Genomic DNA, 13,381 nt, shown 5'->3' with positions numbered 1-13,381 from the left:
GCAGGGGCTTATGGGAATTGTAGTCCATGGAAATGTGGAGGAGTGCAGTTTGATTATCCCTTCTAGTCTAAGCAGCTTCAAATCATCATTTTCTCCACATAACCGACACCCTATGAGAGAGGTCTGAGAGTACTGGAACGGCCAACAGTTACCCAGCAGGCCTCAGTTTGTCCCTAAGTAGATTAAAGTCACATTTTCTTCCTCTCCCCATAACAGGCAACCTATGGGAGAGGTCTGGAAGAACTTGTGGCCACAGTCGTCCAGCAGACCTCGATTTGTCCCTAAGAGGTTTAAAATCAACTTTCATATTTCTCCCCTAAAAAGGCAGCTTTCATAGAAGAGGGGCTCAGAGGTCCATGAGAACTGCAATGGTCCATAGTTACCCAGCAGGCCTCAGTTGTCTGTATGGTTGGGTTAGTCAAACTGTGGCCTTTGAGATGTCTGTGGGCTATATGTCCCATGAGCCTCTGCTAGCAAATCCTGGCAGGGGCTTATGGGAATTGTAGTCCATGGAAATGTGGAGGAGTGCAGTTTAATTATCCCTTTTTGTCTAAACACCTTCAAATCATCTTTTTTCTCCATATAACATACCCTGTGAGCGAGAACTGGAATGGTCCACGATCACCAAGCAGGCCTCAGTTGTCTCTAAGGTTGAATTAGTCAAACTGTGGCCATTGAGATGTCTGTGGACTGTAAGTCCCATGAGTGTCTGCTAGCAAATGCGGGTAGGGGCTTATGGGAATTGTAGTACATGGAAATGTAGAGGAGTGCAATTTGATTATCCCTTCTAGTCTAAGCACCTTCAAATCACCTTTTTTCTCCATATAACACATACCCTGTGAGCGAGAACTGGAATGGTCCACGATCACCAAGCAGGCCTCAGTTGTCTCTAAGGTTGAATTAGTCAAACTGTGGCCTTTGAGATGTCGGTGGACTGTAACTCCCATGAGCCTCTGCTAGCAAATGCTGGTAGGGGCTTATGGGAATTGTAGTACATGGAAATGTAGAGGAGTGCAATTTGATTATCCCTTCTAGTCTAAGCAGCTTCAAATCATCATTTTCTCCACATAACCGACACCCTATGAGAGAGGTCTGAGAGAACTGGAACGGCCCACAGTTACCCAGCAGGCCTCAGTTTGTCCCTAAGTAGATTAAAGTCACATTTTCTTCCTCTCCCCATAACAGGCAACCTATGGGAGAGGTCTGGAAGAACTTGTGGCCACAGTCGTCCAGCAGACCTCCATTTGTCCCTAAGCAGTTTAAAATCAACTTTCATATTTCTCCCCATAATAAGGAAGCTCCCAGAGAAGTGGGGCTCAGAGGTCCATGAGAAGTACAATGGTCCATAGTTACCCAGAAGGCCAAAGTTGTCTGTATGGTTAGGTTAGTCAAACTGTGGCCTTTGAGATGTCTGTGGGCTATATGTCCCATGAGCCTCTGCTAGCAAATCCTGGCAGGGGCTTATGGGAATTGTAGTCCATGGAAATGTGGAGGAGTGCAGTTTGATTATCCCTTCTTGTCTAAGCACTTTCAAATCATCTTTTCTCTCCATATAAGAGATACCCTGTGAGCGAGAAGTGGAATGGTCCACGATTACCAAGCAGGCCTCAGTTGTCTCTAAGGTTGAATTAGTTAAACTGTGGCCTTTGAGATGTCGGTGGACTGTAACTCCCATGAGCCTCTGCTAGCAAATGCTGGTAGGGGCTTATGGGAATTGTAGTACATGGAAATGTAGAGGAGTGCAATTTGATTATCCCTTCTAGTCTAAGCAGCTTCAAATCATCATTTTCTCCACATAACCGACACCCTATGAGAGAGGTGTGAGAGAACTGGAACGGCCCACAGTTACCCAGCAGGCCTCAGTTTGTCCCTAAGTAGATTAAAGTGACATTTTCTTCCTCTCCCCATAACAGGCAACCTATGGGAGAGGTCTGGAAGAACTTGTGGCCACAGTCGTCCAGCAGACCTCGATTTGTCCCTAAGAGGTTTAAAATCAACTTTCATATTTCTCCCCTAAAAAGGCAGCTGTCATAGAAGAGGGGCTCAGAGGTCCATGAGAACTGCAATGGTCCATAGTTACCCAGCAGGCCTCAGTTGTCTGTATGGTTAGGTTAGTCAAACTGTGGCCTTTGAGATGTCTGTGGGCTATATGTCCCATGAGCCTCTGCTAGCAAATGCTGGCAGGGGCTTATGGGAATTGTAGTCCATGGAAATGTGGAGGAGTGCAGTTTGATTATCCCTTCTAGTCTAAGCAGCTTCAAATCATCATTTTCTCCACATAACCGACACCCTATGAGAGAGGTCTGAGAGCACTGGAACGGCCAACAGTTACCCAGCAGGCCTCAGTTTGTCCCTAAGTAGATTAAAGTCACATTTTCTTCCTCTCCCCATAACAGGCAACCTATGGGAGAGGTCTGGAAGAACTTGTGGCCACAGTCGTCCAGCAGACCTCGATTTGTCCCTAAGAGGTTTAAAATCAACTTTCATATTTCTCCCCTAAAAAGGCAGCTTTCATAGAAGAGGGGCTCAGAGGTCCATGAGAACTGCAATGGTCCATAGTTACCCAGCAGGCCTCAGTTGTCTGTATGGTTGGGTTAGTCAAACTGTGGCCTTTGAGATGTCTGTGGGCTATATGTCCCATGAGCCTCTGCTAGCAAATCCTGGCAGGGGCTTATGGGAATTGTAGTCCATGGAAATGTGGAGGAGTGCAGTTTAATTATCCCTTTTTGTCTAAACACCTTCAAATCATCTTTTTTCTCCATATAACATACCCTGTGAGCGAGAACTGGAATGGTCCACGATCACCAAGCAGGCCTCAGTTGTCTCTAAGGTTGAATTAGTCAAACTGTGGCCATTGAGATGTCTGTGGACTGTAAGTCCCATGAGTGTCTGCTAGCAAATGCTGGTAGGGGCTTATGGGAATTGTAGTACATGGAAATGTAGAGGAGTGCAATTTGATTATCCCTTCTAGTCTAAGCACCTTCAAATCACCTTTTTTCTCCATATAACACATACCCTGTGAGCGAGAAGTGGAATGGTCCACGATCACCAAGCAGGCCTCAGTTGTCTCTAAGGTTGAATTAGTCAAACTGTGGCCTTTGAGATGTCGGTGGACTGTAACTCCCATGAGCCTCTGCTAGCAAATGCTGGTAGGGGCTTATGGGAATTGTAGTACATGGAAATGTAGAGGAGTGCAATTTGATTATCCCTTCTAGTCTAAGCAGCTTCAAATCATCATTTTCTCCACATAACCGACACCCTATGAGAGAGGTCTGAGAGAACTGGAACGGCCCACAGTTACCCAGCAGGCCTCAGTTTGTCCCTAAGTAGATTAAAGTCACATTTTCTTCCTCTCCCCATAACAGGCAACCTATGGGAGAGGTCTGGAAGAACTTGTGGCCACAGTCGTCCAGCAGACCTCAATTTGTCCCTAAGAGGTTTAAAATCAACTTTCATATTTCTCCCCTAAAAAGGCAGCTGTCATAGAAGAGGGGCTCAGAGGTCCATGAGAACTGCAATGGTCCATAGTTACCCAGCAGGCCTCAGTTGTCTGTATGGTTAGGTTAGTCAAACTGTGGCCTTTGAGATGTCTGTGGGCTATATGTCCCATGAGCCTCTGCTAGCAAATCCTAGCAGGGGCTTATGGGAATTGTAGTCCATGGAAATGTGGAGGAGTGCAGTTTGATTATCCCTTCTTGTCTAAGCACTTTCAAATCATCTTTTCTCTCCATATAAGAGATACCCTGTGAGCGAGAAGTGGAATGGTCCACGATCACCAAGCAGGCCTCAGTTGTCTCTAAGGTTGAATTAGTCAAACTGTGGCCTTTGAGATGTCGGTGGACTGTAACTCCCATGAGCCTCTGCTAGCAAATGCTGGTAGGGGCTTATGGGAATTGTAGTACATGGAAATGTAGAGGAGTGCAATTTGATTATCCCTTCTAGTCTAAGCAGCTTCAAATCATCATTTTCTCCACATAACCGACACCCTATGAGAGAGGTCTGAGAGAACTGGAACGGCCCACAGTTACCCAGCAGGCCTCAGTTTGTCCCTAAGTAGATTAAAGTCACATTTTCTTCCTCTCCCCATAACAGGCAACCTATGGGAGAGGTCTGGAAGAACTTGTGGCCACAGTCGTCCAGCAGACCTCAATTTGTCCCTAAGAGGTTTAAAATCAACTTTCATATTTCTCCCCTAAAAAGGCAGCTGTCATAGAAGAGGGGCTCAGAGGTCCATGAGAACTGCAATGGTCCATAGTTACCCAGCAGGCCTCAGTTGTCTGTATGGTTAGGTTAGTCAAACTGTGGCCTTTGAGATGTCTGTGGGCTATATGTCCCATGAGCCTCTGCTAGCAAATCCTGGTAGGGGCTTATGGGAATTGTAGGCCATGGAAATGTGGAGGAGTGCAGTTTGATTATCCCTTCTTGTCTAAGCAGCTTCAAATCATCATTTTCTCCACATAACCGACACCCTATGAGAGAGGTCTGAGAGAACTGGAACGGCCCACAGTTACCCAGCAGGCCTCAGTTTGTCCCTAAGTAGATTAAAGTCACATTTTCTTCCTCTCCCCATAACAGGCAACCTATGGGAGAGGTCTGGAAGAACTTGTGGCCACAGTCGTCCAGCAGACCTCGATTTGTCCCTAAGAGGTTTAAAATCAACTTTCATATTTCTCCCCTAAAAAGGCAGCTTTCATAGAAGAGGGGCTCAGAGGTCCATGAGAACTGCAATGGTCCATAGTTACCCAGCAGGCCTCAGTTGTCTGTATGGTTGGGTTAGTCAAACTGTGGCCTTTGAGATGTCTGTGGGCTATATGTCCCATGAGCCTCTGCTAGCAAATCCTGGCAGGGGCTTATGGGAATTGTAGTCCATGGAAATGTGGAGGAGTGCAGTTTAATTATCCCTTTTTGTCTAAACACCTTCAAATCATCTTTTTTCTCCTTATAACATACCCTGTGAGCGAGAACTGGAATGGTCCACGATCACCAAGCAGGCCTCAGTTGTCTCTAAGGTTGAATTAGTCAAACTGTGGCCATTGAGATGTCTGTGGACTGTAAGTCCCATGAGTGTCTGCTAGCAAATGCGGGTAGGGGCTTATGGGAATTGTAGTACATGGAAATGTAGAGGAGTGCAATTTGATTATCCCTTCTAGTCTAAGCACCTTCAAATCACCTTTTTTCTCCATATAACACATACCCTGTGAGCGAGAACTGGAATGGTCCACGATCACCAAGCAGGCCTCAGTTGTCTCTAAGGTTGAATTAGTCAAACTGTGGCCTTTGAGATGTCTGTGGACTGTAAGTCCCATGAGTGTCTGCTAGCAAATGCGGGTAGGGGCTTATGGGAATTGTAGTACATGGAAATGTAGAGGAGTGCAATTTGATTATCCCTTCTAGTCTAAGCACCTTCAAATCACCTTTTTTCTCCATATAACACATACCCTGTGAGCGAGAACTGGAATGGTCCACGATCACCAAGCAGGCCTCAGTTGTCTCTAAGGTTGAATTAGTCAAACTGTGGCCTTTGAGATGTCGGTGGACTGTAACTCCCATGAGCCTCTGCTAGCAAATGCTGGTAGGGGCTTATGGGAATTGTAGTACATGGAAATGTAGAGGAGTGCAATTTGATTATCCCTTCTAGTCTAAGCAGCTTCAAATCATCATTTTCTCCACATAACCGACACCCTATGAGAGAGGTCTGAGAGAACTGGAACGGCCCACAGTTACCCAGCAGGCCTCAGTTTGTCCCTAAGTAGATTAAAGTCACATTTTCTTCCTCTCCCCATAACAGGCAACCTATGGGAGAGGTCTGGAAGAACTTGTGGCCACAGTCGTCCAGCAGACCTCCATTTGTCCCTAAGCAGTTTAAAATCAACTTTCATATTTCTCCCCATAATAAGGAAGCTCCCAGAGAAGTGGGGCTCAGAGGTCCATGAGAAGTACAATGGTCCATAGTTACCCAGAAGGCCAAAGTTGTCTGTATGGTTAGGTTAGTCAAACTGTGGCCTTTGAGATGTCTGTGGGCTATATGTCCCATGAGCCTCTGCTAGCAAATCCTGGCAGGGGCTTATGGGAATTGTAGTCCATGGAAATGTGGAGGAGTGCAGTTTGATTATCCCTTCTTGTCTAAGCACTTTCAAATCATCTTTTCTCTCCATATAAGAGATACCCTGTGAGCGAGAAGTGGAATGGTCCACGATTACCAAGCAGGCCTCAGTTGTCTCTAAGGTTGAATTAGTTAAACTGTGGCCTTTGAGATGTCGGTGGACTGTAACTCCCATGAGCCTCTGCTAGCAAATGCTGGTAGGGGCTTATGGGAATTGTAGTACATGGAAATGTAGAGGAGTGCAATTTGATTATCCCTTCTAGTCTAAGCAGCTTCAAATCATCATTTTCTCCACATAACCGACACCCTATGAGAGAGGTGTGAGAGAACTGGAACGGCCCACAGTTACCCAGCAGGCCTCAGTTTGTCCCTAAGTAGATTAAAGAGACATTTTCTTCCTCTCCCCATAACAGGCAACCTATGGGAGAGGTCTGGAAGAACTTGTGGCCACAGTAGTCCAGCAGACCTCGATTTGTCCCTAAGAGGTTTAAAATCAACTTTCATATTTCTCCCCTAAAAAGGCAGCTGTCATAGAAGAGGGGCTCAGAGGTCCATGAGAACTGCATTGGTCCATAGTTACCCAGCAGGCCTCAGTTGTCTGTATGGTTAGGTTAGTCAAACTGTGGCCTTTGAGATGTCTGTGGGCTATATGTCCCATGAGCCTCTGCTAGCAAATGCTGGCAGGGGCTTATGGGAATTGTAGTCCATGGAAATGTGGAGGAGTGCAGTTTGATTATCCCTTCTAGTCTAAGCAGCTTCAAATCATCATTTTCTCCACATAACCGACACCCTATGAGAGAGGTCTGAGAGCACTGGAACGGCCAACAGTTACCCAGCAGGCCTCAGTTTGTCCCTAAGTAGATTAAAGTCACATTTTCTTCCTCTCCCCATAACAGGCAACCTATGGGAGAGGTCTGGAAGAACTTGTGGCCACAGTCGTCCAGCAGACCTCGATTTGTCCCTAAGAGGTTTAAAATCAACTTTCATATTTCTCCCCTAAAAAGGCAGCTTTCATAGAAGAGGGGCTCAGAGGTCCATGAGAACTGCAATGGTCCATAGTTACCCAGCAGGCCTCAGTTGTCTGTATGGTTGGGTTAGTCAAACTGTGGCCTTTGAGATGTCTGTGGGCTATATGTCCCATGAGCCTCTGCTAGCAAATCCTGGCAGGGGCTTATGGGAATTGTAGTCCATGGAAATGTGGAGGAGTGCAGTTTAATTATCCCTTTTTGTCTAAACACCTTCAAATCATCTTTTTTCTCCATATAACATACCCTGTGAGCGAGAACTGGAATGGTCCACGATCACCAAGCAGGCCTCAGTTGTCTCTAAGGTTGAATTAGTCAAACTGTGGCCATTGAGATGTCTGTGGACTGTAAGTCCCATGAGTGTCTGCTAGCAAATGCTGGTAGGGGCTTATGGGAATTGTAGTACATGGAAATGTAGAGGAGTGCAATTTGATTATCCCTTCTAGTCTAAGCACCTTCAAATCACCTTTTTTCTCCATATAACACATACCCTGTGAGCGAGAACTGGAATGGTCCACGATCACCAAGCAGGCCTCAGTTGTCTCTAAGGTTGAATTAGTCAAACTGTGGCCTTTGAGATGTCGGTGGACTGTAACTCCCATGAGCCTCTGCTAGCAAATGCTGGTAGGGGCTTATGGGAATTGTAGTACATGGAAATGTAGAGGAGTGCAATTTGATTATCCCTTCTAGTCTAAGCAGCTTCAAATCATCATTTTCTCCACATAACCGACACCCTATGAGAGAGGTCTGAGAGAACTGGAACGGCCCACAGTTACCCAGCAGGCCTCAGTTTGTCCCTAAGTAGATTAAAGTCACATTTTCTTCCTCTCCCCATAACAGGCAACCTATGGGAGAGGTCTGGAAGAACTTGTGGCCACAGTCGTCCAGCAGACCTCCATTTGTCCCTAAGCAGTTTAAAATCAACTTTCATATTTCTCCCCATAATAAGGAAGCTCCCAGAGAAGTGGGGCTCAGAGGTCCATGAGAAGTACAATGGTCCATAGTTACCCAGAAGGCCAAAGTTGTCTGTATGGTTAGGTTAGTCAAACTGTGGCCTTTGAGATGTCTGTGGGCTATATGTCCCATGAGCCTCTGCTAGCAAATCCTGGCAGGGGCTTATGGGAATTGTAGTCCATGGAAATGTGGAGGAGTGCAGTTTAATTATCCCTTTTTGTCTAAACACCTTCAAATCATCTTTTTTCTCTATATAACATACCCTGTGAGCGAGAACTGGAATGGTCCACGATCACCAAGCAGGCCTCAGTTGTCTCTAAGGTTGAATTAGTCAAACTGTGGCCATTGAGATGTCTGTGGACTGTAAGTCCCATGAGTGTCTGCTAGCAAATGCTGGTAGGGGCTTATGGGAATTGTAGTACATGGAAATGTAGAGGAGTGCAATTTGATTATCCCTTCTAGTCTAAGCACCTTCAAATCACCTTTTTTCTCCATATAACACATACCCTGTGAGCGAGAACTGGAATGGTCCACGATCACCAAGCAGGCCTCAGTTGTCTCTAAGGTTGAATTAGTCAAACTGTGGCCTTTGAGATGTCGGTGGACTGTAACTCCCATGAGCCTCTGCTAGCAAATGCTGGTAGGGGCTTATGGGAATTGTAGTACATGGAAATGTAGAGGAGTGCAATTTGATTATCCCTTCTAGTCTAAGCAGCTTCAAATCATCATTTTCTCCACATAACCGACACCCTATGAGAGAGGTGTGAGAGAACTGGAACGGCCCACAGTTACCCAGCAGGCCTCAGTTTGTCCCTAAGTAGATTAAAGTCACATTTTCTTCCTCTCCCCATAACAGGCAACCTATGGGAGAGGTCTGGAAGAACTTGTGGCCACAGTCATCCAGCAGACCTCAATTTGTCCCTAAGAGGTTTAAAATCAACTTTCATATTTCTCCCCTAAAAAGGCAGCTGTCATAGAAGAGGGGCTCAGAGGTCCATGAGAACTGCAATGGTCCATAGTTACCCAGCAGGCCTCAGTTGTCTGTATGGTTAGGTTAGTCAAACTGTGGCCTTTGAGATGTCTGTGGGCTATATGTCCCATGAGCCTCTGCTAGCAAATGCTGGCAGGGGCTTATGGGAATTGTAGTCCATGGAAATGTGGAGGAGTGCAGTTTGATTATCCCTTCTAGTCTAAGCAGCTTCAAATCATCATTTTCTCCACATAACCGACACCCTATGAGAGAGGTCTGAGAGCACTGGAACGGCCAACAGTTACCCAGCAGGCCTCAGTTTGTCCCTAAGTAGATTAAAGTCACATTTTCTTCCTCTCCTCATAACAGGCAACCTATGGGAGAGGTCTGGAAGAACTTGTGGCCACAGTCGTCCAGCAGACCTCGATTTGTCCCTAAGAGGTTTAAAATCAACTTTCATATTTCTCCCCTAAAAAGGCAGCTTTCATAGAAGAGGGGCTCAGAGGTCCATGAGAACTGCAATGGTCCATAGTTACCCAGCAGGCCTCAGTTGTCTGTATGGTTGGGTTAGTCAAACTGTGGCCTTTGAGATGTCTGTGGGCTATATGTCCCATGAGCCTCTGCTAGCAAATCCTGGCAGGGGCTTATGGGAATTGTAGTCCATGGAAATGTGGAGGAGTGCAGTTTAATTATCCCTTTTTGTCTAAACACCTTCAAATCATCTTTTTTCTCCATATAACATACCCTGTGAGCGAGAACTGGAATGGTCCACGATCACCAAGCAGGCCTCAGTTGTCTCTAAGGTTGAATTAGTCAAACTGTGGCCATTGAGATGTCTGTGGACTGTAAGTCCCATGAGTGTCTGCTAGCAAATGCTGGTAGGGGCTTATGGGAATTGTAGTACATGGAAATATAGAGGAGTGCAATTTGATTATCCCTTCTAGTCTAAGCACCTTCAAATCACCTTTTTTCTCCATATAACACATACCCTGTGAGCGAGAACTGGAATGGTCCACGATCACCAAGCAGGCCTCAGTTGTCTCTAAGGTTGAATTAGTCAAACTGTGGCCTTTGAGATGTCGGTGGACTGTAACTCCCATGAGCCTCTGCTAGCAAATGCTGGTAGGGGCTTATGGGAATTGTAGTACATGGAAATGTAGAGGAGTGCAATTTGATTATCCCTTCTAGTCTAAGCAGCTTCAAATCATCATTTTCTCCACATAACCGACACCCTATGAGAGAGGTCTGAGAGAACTGGAACGGCCCACAGTTACCCAGCAGGCCTCAGTTTGTCCCTAAGTAGATTAAAGTCACATTTTCTTCCTCTCCCCATAACAGGCAACCTATGGGAGAGGTCTGGAAGAACTTGTGGCCACAGTCGTCCAGCAGACCTCCATTTGTCCCTAAGCAGTTTAAAATCAACTTTCATATTTCTCCCCATAATAAGGAAGCTCCCAGAGAAGTGGGGCTCAGAGGTCCATGAGAAGTACAATGGTCCATAGTTACCCAGAAGGCCAAAGTTGTCTGTATGGTTAGGTTAGTCAAACTGTGGCCTTTGAGATGTCTGTGGGCTATATGTCCCATGAGCCTCTGCTAGCAAATCCTGGCAGGGGCTTATGGGAATTGTAGTCCATGGAAATGTGGAGGAGTGCAGTTTGATTATCCCTTCTTGTCTAAGCACTTTCAAATCATCTTTTCTCTCCATATAAGAGATACCCTGTGAGCGAGAAGTGGAATGGTCCACGATTACCAAGCAGGCCTCAGTTGTCTCTAAGGTTGAATTAGTTAAACTGTGGCCTTTGAGATGTCGGTGGACTGTAACTCCCATGAGCCTCTGCTAGCAAATGCTGGTAGGGGCTTATGGGAATTGTAGTACATGGAAATGTAGAGGAGTGCAATTTGATTATCCCTTCTAGTCTAAGCAGCTTCAAATCATCATTTTCTCCACATAACCGACACCCTATGAGAGAGGTGTGAGAGAACTGGAACGGCCCACAGTTACCCAGCAGGCCTCAGTTTGTCCCTAAGTAGATTAAAGTCACATTTTCTTCCTCTCCCCATAACAGGCAACCTATGGGAGAGGTCTGGAAGAACTTGTGGCCACAGTCGTCCAGCAGACCTCAATTTGTCCCTAAGAGGTTTAAAATCAACTTTCATATTTCTCCCCTAAAAAGGCAGCTGTCATAGAAGAGGGGCTCAGAGGTCCATGAGAACTGCAATGGTCCATAGTTACCCAGCAGGCCTCAGTTGTCTGTATGGTTAGGTTAGTCAAACTGTGGCCTTTGAGATGTCTGTGGGCTATATGTCCCATGAGCCTCTGCTAGCAAATCCTGGCAGGGGCTTATGGGAATTGTAGTCCATGGAAATGTGGAGGAGTGCAGTTTGATTATCCCTTCTTGTCTAAGCACTTTCAAATCATCTTTTCTCTCCATATAAGAGATACCCTGTGAGCGAGAAGTGGAATGGTCCACGATCACCAAGCAGGCCTCAGTTGTCTCTAAGGTTGAATTAGTCAAACTGTGGCCTTTGAGATGTCGGTGGACTGTAACTCCCATGAGCCTCTGCTAGCAAATGCTGGTAGGGGCTTATGGGAATTGTAGTACATGGAAATGTAGAGGAGTGCAATTTGATTATCCCTTCTAGTCTAAGCAGCTTCAAATCATCATTTTCTCCACATAACCGACACCCTATGAGAGAGGTGTGAGAGAACTGGAACGGCCCACAGTTACCCAGCAGGCCTCAGTTTGTCCCTAAGTAGATTAAAGTCACATTTTCTTCCTCTCCCCATAACAGGCAACCTATGGGAGAGGTCTGGAAGAACTTGTGGCCACAGTCGTCCAGCAGACCTCAATTTGTCCCTAAGAGGTTTAAAATCAACTTTCATATTTCTCCCCTAAAAAGGCAGCTGTCATAGAAGAGGGGCTCAGAGATCCATGAGAACTGCAATGGTCCATAGTTACCCAGCAGGCCTCAGTTGTCTGTATGGTTAGGTTAGTCAAACTGTGGCCTTTGAGATGTCTGTGGGCTATATGTCCCATGAGCCTCTGCTAGCAAATCCTGGTAGGGGCTTATGGGAATTGTAGGCCATGGAAATGTGGAGGAGTGCAGTTTGATTATCCCTTCTTGTCTAAGCAGCTTCAAATCATCATTTTCTCCACATAACCGACACCCTATGAGAGAGGTCTGAGAGAACTGGAACGGCCCACAGTTACCCAGCAGGCCTCAGTTTGTCCCTAAGTAGATTAAAGTCACATTTTCTTCCTCTCCCCATAACAGGCAACCTATGGGAGAGGTCTGGAAGAACTTGTGGCCACAGTCGTCCAGCAGACCTCGATTTGTCCCTAAGAGGTTTAAAATCAACTTTCATATTTCTCCCCTAAAAAGGCAGCTTTCATAGAAGAGGGGCTCAGAGGTCCATGAGAACTGCAATGGTCCATAGTTACCCAGCAGGCCTCAGTTGTCTGTATGGTTGGGTTAGTCAAACTGTGGCCTTTGAGATGTCTGTGGGCTATATGTCCCATGAGCCTCTGCTAGCAAATCCTGGCAGGGGCTTATGGGAATTGTAGTCCATGGAAATGTGGAGGAGTGCAGTTTAATTATCCCTTTTTGTCTAAACACCTTCAAATCATCTTTTTTCTCCATATAACATACCCTGTGAGCGAGAACTGGAATGGTCCACGATCACCAAGCAGGCCTCAGTTGTCTCTAAGGTTGAATTAGTCAAACTGTGGCCATTGAGATGTCTGTGGACTGTAAGTCCCATGAGTGTCTGCTAGCAAATGCTGGTAGGGGCTTATGGGAATTGTAGTACATGGAAATGTAGAGGAGTGCAATTTGATTATCCCTTCTAGTCTAAGCACCTTCAAATCACCTTTTTTCTCCATATAACACATACCCTGTGAGCGAGAACTGGAATGGTCCACGATCACCAAGCAGGCCTCAGTTGTCTCTAAGGTTGAATTAGTCAAACTGTGGCCTTTGAGATGTCGGTGGACTGTAACTCCCATGAGCCTCTGCTAGCAAATGCTGGTAGGGGCTTATGGGAATTGTAGTACATGGAAATGTAGAGGAGTGCAATTTGATTATCCCTTCTAGTCTAAGCAGCTTCAAATCATCATTTTCTCCACATAACCGACACCCTATGAGAGAGGTCTGAGAGAACTGGAACGGCCCACAGTTACCCAGCAGGCCTCAGTTTGTCCCTAAGTAGATTAAAGTCACATTTTCTTCCTCTCCCCATAACAGGCAACCTATGGGAGAGGTCTGGAAGAACTTGTGGCCACAGTCGTCCAGCAGACCTCCATTTGTCCCTAAGCAGTTTAAAATCAA

This window comes from Paroedura picta, chromosome 9 (genome assembly GCF_049243985.1).
Source record: "Paroedura picta isolate Pp20150507F chromosome 9, Ppicta_v3.0, whole genome shotgun sequence".
NCBI classification, from domain to species: Eukaryota; Metazoa; Chordata; class Lepidosauria; order Squamata; family Gekkonidae; genus Paroedura; species Paroedura picta.
The sequence above is the reverse complement of the archived record's forward strand: the minus strand, read 5'-3'. Positions refer to the sequence as shown.